The 7,873-nt window shown below is 34.0% G+C and overlaps 1 pseudogene; it reads right to left on the reverse strand.

The window, feature by feature from the left end:
* Positions 1-4,616: 4,616 nt before the first annotated feature.
* On the reverse strand, positions 4,617-5,103 carry LOC121498450 (annotated as a pseudogene).
* Between the last annotated feature and the right edge of the window lie 2,770 nt (positions 5,104-7,873).

Raw genomic sequence — 7,873 nt, forward strand, 5'->3', positions numbered from 1 at the left:
ATCCTGGGAGAAACATTTAGGCATGACCAAAGTCTGGCAAATTGACCACGCAAATAATGAAAAAAGTGCAACAATCAGAGATGGTAAAAATAAAAATAAACAGCATGGCCCACTTGTACTCTCTGCAGCTTACCAATGGGGCAAGGACTTTAACAGGACTTGAGAGGCAGCACAGTTCAACAGATAAGTAGGAGAACAGACCATGGATTCAAATAACCACTTGGCCTCTTGTTCTCAAACGAAATAACACACTTGGGTATGATCACACTTGGGTGTGATCTTGGGGGAAATAAATGAATCTCTGTGCCCATTTTCTCAACTGTAAAATGTGTCTGGTGTGGGGATAAAATACATTAACAGGTGTAAATACTTACAATAGTTTCTGGCATGCAGATACACAAATTTATAATTCACTGCACCAGTAAAATTCTAAATTCCGAAGTGGCCAAGGTTGGAAGCAATATCCAGCTGAAGCACAAAGTTCAACAATCCACTCCCAAGCTGGATCTTCTCTGTTCTCTACCTGATGGCATGGATTTAAACTGTGTTACAACCCATTTCAAAAGGCAATTTTTTTTAGTTAAAAAAAATAGCTATGTAGAAAATGGAACTTTCTGGAAAAGAATAGGTAACACGACCTATTGGTGTTTTGTGAAAACTTTAATCTATGCTGTAAGTACATAATAAACTGCAGGCAGGATTTGTATGCCTGAGGCTTCCATGGTCTACAAGATATTGTTGAGGAACATGGTAGCAGAGACCTCCCAGTGAATGGGAGAATTGCTCTTGCTTCCCCTGATACAAAAACTGAACTCAGGGCAGTCTAGGCTGACATGCTGAATAAGGTTCTGCAATACTTCAAAATGGGTTTATGTTTACACTTCATTGTGAGACTTTTTTTTTAATGGTCTGAAATGACTCAGAGGAAATTATGTAATGTTTATGGAGACACGTGCTAGAAAATAAACCAGGAAAAAAAAATTTAAAAAAAAAAAAAAAAGAAAAGAAAAGAAACCAGGAACCACACTGTAGTGTTAGAGGTGGCTCCTGAATAAGCCTTCTCATTTATTTATTTACAAAGTGTGGATTAAATAACAACCAGATAATTAGAGAAGTTCCACTTCTGGTAATGGCAGAATAGCTTGCGTTGGAGTAACCCTCCTACTGATGACAATTATATATTTTGGATGAAAAAAGAAAGTCTCTTGGAAGGCACTGGAGAGGAGCCAAAAGCCTGTGACACTGAAGGAGATATGAACTTTTAAAGATGAGATGTCAATTAAGTAAAGGGTCACATTTGTCCAACTCTTCCCCCAAGGGCACTCCCTCGTTTCCATGAGAATAAGGGATAGAGCTCAGACTCCTGAACTGAGGATTTGGAGGCTGGATTTTGGGTTGCCAGCGCAGCTGGGAATTAAGAAAAGATATCTTAGAAGGAAGGTAGCCATGGAAAAAAGAGCACTTACTGGTATAAAAATTCTGCTCAAATTCTTGGCTGACTCTAAAATTATAAATATGCTGGGCAAGACTCCAAGGAGAGATCAGGTGTATGTACATCTGGAAGCAAAAGTGCTGAGCAGACGTCAGCAGGTAAAGTGCTAGGGGGGAGAGTTTAGAGTTCAAGTTCTACCAAGTTAGAGGGAATTAGTGAATACCCCAGCTTCTCATTAAACCCTCAGAATGACTAGGCCTTGGGAGAAAGGGCTATACCCCAGGACTAAGGGCTGAATCTTTAGGACTAAAGGCAGAGCCAAAATAAATCCACCCTAATAAAACCCTAAAGCCAGGCCTCTGTAGAAATAAGATAATCTGTCAATACTTGACTATTTGCTAAAACAAAACTCTCTTTAAAGAAAAATGAAAAATCCAGAATATCTATGGTACATCTTCAATAGTAAAACATACTATCAAATTTAAAATAAGAAACTACTTGACAGGCAAGGAAGCTGGAAAAAGTGAGCTATGATTCAAAAGAAAATATAGTCAATAGAAGGAGACCAATGGATGATAAAGATGTTGAATTTAACACATAAGAACTTTAAAAACTTTCTTAAATATGTTAAGAAATGTACAGGAAAGGATAAATATAATAAATTATGAAATAGAGAATGAAAACTCTAAAAAAGTATGAAAACTCTAAAAAGAACCAATTAGAAATCTTAGAACTAAATAATAAAATATCAGAAAACAAGATGAAGATGTTATTACTAGACTAAGTATCAATCAGAGATTATGTTAGAAAGGAGCAATGAACTTGAAGTCAGGTAAACAAATATTATGCAAATCAAAACAGAGGGAGAAAAGATTGAAAATTAAATAAAAGGAGACTTAATGACTTGTGAGGCAAAATAAACTAAGCTTTTGTGTAATTAAAACCTTAGAAGGAGGACAAAGAGAGAACAGAAATGTATTTGAGAATTCCCCAAACTGATTAAAGACAAAAATCCACTGATCCAGAAAGTTAAGTGAACTCCAAGCAGGGTAAACATGGAACAAAATACAGAATATTTATCAGAAAGATTATATATTGGGCCATAAAATCAGAGTATTTTCTTTGGCTACAATGGAATTAAATTAAAAATTAATCAACAATAAGATATCCAGAAAATCTCCAAATATTTGGGAATTAAAGAACATGTATAAATTAACCATATATCAAAGAAGAAATCACAAAGAATATGTGAAAATAGTTTTAACTGAAAGATAACAAAAGCGCAGTAAGTCATAATTTGTGACATGTAGTTAAATCAATGCTTGGAGAAAATTTTTAGCTTTAAAAAGGCTTGTATTAGAAACATAGTTAAAACTTAAACCTAATAAACACAGGGAAGAGAGAGAGCAAATTAAACTCAGACTAGGTATATGAAAAGAAATAATAAAGATGAGATTGGCATCAATTAATTAGAAAACAGTTCTCCTCTGAAAAATTAGATACAATCTGGAAGTTAAAGTTACTGCCTTGAACAGGTGAATGAGTTAGATAAATGTCTACCAAGAATAATGTATATTCAGAGAGTGAAAGAGAGAGAACACACAAACTAGCAATAGCAAGAATGAAAGTAGGAGACCTCATTACTCATAATGCAGAAATTAAAAAATAATAGGAGTGCTTTGGTGGCTCAGCTGATTAAATGTTTACTCTTGATCTCAGCTCAGGTCTTGATTTCAGGATTGTGAGTTCAAGGCCCGCATTGGGCTCCACATGGAGCCCACTTAAAAAAAAAAAAAAGGATATTATGAACAGTTTTGTCAGTAATTTTGACAATAACATTAGATGGGAACACAAATGGAACAAAATTCCTAGAAAAACACAACTACCACAAGAAGGTATAGAAAATCTGAATTGCCCTTTAAAAAAAAAAAATCTGAATTCCCCCCTTGTATTATAGATATTGAGTTTATAATAAAAAATCTTCCCCAAAAAAGGTAACTCTAGGACCAGATGGTTTTACTGAGGAATTCTACTAAACAATTAAGGAGAAATTATGGCAATCACGCACTAAAAGCAGAAAAGACAATATTACCTAACTTATTTATGAGTGCAGCATAACCCAGATACAAAAATCTGAAAAGCACAATACAGGACACAAGTTTATAAACCATTATTTTTCACAAATACAATATGCAAAAATCTTTAACAAAATAACATCAAATCAGACCCTGCAATATATAAATGTATAAGTACACACACACATGCACACACAACATAATATTAGCAAATCAAATCCAGCAATGTATCAAAAGGATAATAGTACACTGACCTCTATCAAAAGTATAATAACACATTAATTCAAGTTGGCTTAATATCCAAAGTCAGTCGAATTCACTACAGTAACAGAATAAGAAGGAAATTATATGATCAACTTAAGTGAGGCAGAAAAAGTATCTGACAAAATTCAACACTCATTCAAGAAATAGAAGGGAACTTCCATATATACAATGGAATATTAGACATAAAAAGGAATGAAATATTGTCATTTGCAACAACACGGATGGAGCTAGAGAGTATTTTTTAGGCTAAATAAGTCAAAGAAAGACAAATACCATATGATTTCACTCATATGTGGAATCTAAAAAACGAAACAAACAGACATAGGTGGGAATAAAGAGAGAAAACCAAGCAACAGACTCTTAACTATAGAGAACAAACTAATAGTTACCAAAGGGGAGGTGGATGAGGCAATGGGTTAAACAGGAGATGGGGTTTAAGGAGTACTTGTTGTGATGAGCACCAGGTGTTTGTTTTTTTTTTAAGATTTTATTTATTTATTCATGATAGACATTTTTTTCCCTCTCAATTCATTTAATTTCAACAATCTGTCAAAAAAAGAGCCAGTAGGGGATCCCCGGGTGGCGCAGAGGTTTAGTGCCTGCCTTTGGCCCAGGGCGCGATCCTGGAGACCCGGGATCGAATCCCACATCGGGCTCTTGGTGCATGGAGCCTGCTTCTCCCTCTGCCTATGTCTCTGCCTCTCTCTCTCTCTGTGTGACTATCATAAATACATAAAAATTTTAAAAAAAAAGAGCCAATAAACAAATACTGAATTACATTTTGTTGGGTTCTTCAAACCCTCCAACTGCAGACTATAAAAACATCTTGTGTGTCTCTCACTCTGACCACCCTGTTACTTTTCCATATACCACAGGCCACCCATAGATACAAAGCCCGGGGCCAAAGCCTGTACGGTCTACTTGGAGCCAGTAGACAGAAGGGCGATGAGGCCTGATGAAGCACTTATGGACAAAATATAGTTCAACTTTGGGTTGAAGTTCTTCAGTATAAAGAAGGAGGCAACAATGACCAAGACCAGGAATAGGGTGTTGTTATAGAAGATGGAAAATGTTGTAGCTTCATAATCAGCAACTTCATTCTTCTTCCACAAAATTCTTTCATCTTTTTCCTTTCGAGACATCTTTGTGTTATCAGCTTCAGAGTTTTCAAGTCACTTCTTTGGAAATAGCATCCTCCCTCTTCTGTGCTACTTTGTGTTTAAGAACAAATTTCACGTTTTTGTATGTGAAAGCCACCAGGTAAGTGCTTACTAGGGTCATCACACTATAGAGCACGGCTGACTGAATAAGATCCATATGCTATATTCTCCAATACAGCCAGATGGGGATGGTGGACACGATGAAGGCATTCCCGAAGAGAGAGAGAGAGAGAGAGAGAGAGGCAGAGACACGGCAGAGGAAGAAGCAGGCTCCATGCAGGGAGCCCAACACGAAACTTGATCCTGGAACTCCAGGATCATGCCCTGGGCCAAAGGCAGGCGCTAAACTGTTGAGCCACCCAGGGATTATTTCCCCCTGGTACCAGGTGTTATACAGAAGTATTGAATCATTAAATTGTATACCTGAAACTAATATTACACTGTATATTAACTAACTGGAATTTAAATAAAAACTTAAAAAAATAACTTTCTCAGCATCATAAAGTACATCCATTAAAAACTTACACTCAACATTATATGTAATGGTAAAATATTGACTGTTTTACTATTAGCTTGGAGGAAAAAGAAGGATATCCGTTCTCACCACTTCTATTCACCTTATACTGAAAGTCCTAGCCTAGCAATAGAGAAAATAAATAAATAAAATGGAGAGAAAAGGAAAGGAAGAAGAAATCCTATTGTTGATAACAGACACATACCAAGTAATCTACTAGAAATAATAATTGATCAAAGTAATGGCATACTGGATCAAGTTACAAAATTTCTCTCTACTAGCAATTAAATGAGCAGAAAATGAAAATTTAAAATACTATTGATAATTGCATCAAAAATAATTAGCAATTAATTTAAGAAAACTTTGAAAAAGTATACTAAAAATTATACATTACTAAGAAATATATTCTTAAATAAATGGAGAGATAGAAAATATTTATTAATAGAAAGATTCAGTATTATTGAAATGTTTTCTCCAAGTTATCTTTAGATCAACCCAATTCCACTAAAATCCAAGCAGAATTTTGGTAGATATTGACAAGCTAATTCTAAAACATATATGGAAATGACAAGTATTCAATATAGCCAAATCAGTCTTGAAAAGGAACAAAGTTGAAGGACTACTTATTTCAAGAAACACTATAAAGCTTCACTAATGAAGACAGTGTAGATAGACACATAAATTGGTGGAGCTGAATAGATATTCTAGAAATAGACCCATACGATTTTCAACAAAAGAAATTTTTTTTAAAAAAATATTCTTTTTTAAAGAAAAATATTTTCAACAAATGATGTTGAAACAACTGGATACCTGCATGGGAAGTAAATCTCAATATCCCCTTCTCATGATACACAAAAGTTCATTTGAGTCAGAAGATAAACCTAAACATAAGAGCTATAATAATAAAACTTCTATAAGAAAATATAGGATATTAACTGTAGGACTTTAGGATAGGCAAAGATTTCTTAGATAGGAAAAAAAACATATTAACCATAAAAGAAAAACTGATAAATTGGACTTAATTCAAGTGAAAAACTCTTGTTCATAAAAGACTTTAATAAAAAAAAAAAAAAAAAGACTTTAATAATAAAATGAAAAGGCAAGTCCACAGACTGAGGGAAAATATTTGTGATACATATAACTGATAGTGTACTTGAATCTAGCATACATAAAAAACTTCTACAACCTCTAAAAAAATGAGCAAAAGACTTGAACAGACATTTCGCAAAAGATGATATATGAATGATCACCATTAGTCATTTGGGAAAATTCAAAGACCACAGCAAAATTTTATTCAATTAGAATTGATAAAAATGTTTAAAGATTGACAATACCAAACACTGGTGAGAATGTGGAACAACTGGGCTACTCATACATTGTTGATGGAAATGCAAAGTGGCACAACCATCTTAGAAAACTCACAAATTTATAAATTTCAACCATATGTACCTATTACCCAGAAATTGCACTCTTAGATATTTACCGACACCCTCCCCCCACCCCCGCTCCACAAATGAAGACATATATCCATAAAGGGATCTGTAGAATGTTCCTGTCAGCTTTAATCATGATCACTCTAAATGGAAATAACTCAAATGTTCACAAACAGGAGAATGGATAAACTAATTGTCACATATTACTACTTAGTAATAAAAAAGAGATGAGCTACTGACACAAAATAATATGGATGAATCTCAACATTATATTTAGTGAAAAAGTGAGACACAAAAATACATGATATATAACTCTATTTATCTAAAGATTAATAAGAGGCAAAGCTGAGCTATGATAATAGGAATCAGAAGAATGGTTACTACTGTGTGTTTGTGGTCAAGAAGAATTGACTGGAATCGGGCACAAGGGAGCTTTCTAGGGTAACTTAAATATTCTATATCTTGATTAGAGTAGTGGTTAAATGAGTATATACAATTGTCAAAACTTATCAAATGGTATGTTACTGTCTGTGCATTTTACTGTATGTAAACTAAAACAAAACTATCCATAAGGAACAAAACAAAACAAAAAAAACAGGTAATTAATTAAATAATAAGAAGGTGATTAATTAAAAGCAAAATATTTTTATTGGTTGAGTTTTGAAAGAATTTTTACATGGGAAGGTGAAAAAAATGGTACCAATGCCCTAACATCTCTTCCAGAAAATGGAAACAGAGGAAACACTTCTAATTTATTTTTAATGAAGTCAGCACTACCCTAATACCAGAACCATACAAAGATATTACTAGGAAAGAAAATTACAGACCAATATTTCTCATGAATAGAGATGCAAAAATCCCCCTCAAAATATTAGCAAAGTGAAACTAACATGAGAATTATACACCACAATCAAGTGAGATTTATTCCAGGTATGCAGGCTTGGTTCAGCACTTGAAAACTAATTAATGTTTCATCACATTAACATACTAAAGAA

Source organism: Vulpes lagopus, chromosome 9 (genome assembly GCF_018345385.1).
Source record: "Vulpes lagopus strain Blue_001 chromosome 9, ASM1834538v1, whole genome shotgun sequence".
NCBI lineage: Eukaryota > Metazoa > Chordata > Mammalia > Carnivora > Canidae > Vulpes > Vulpes lagopus.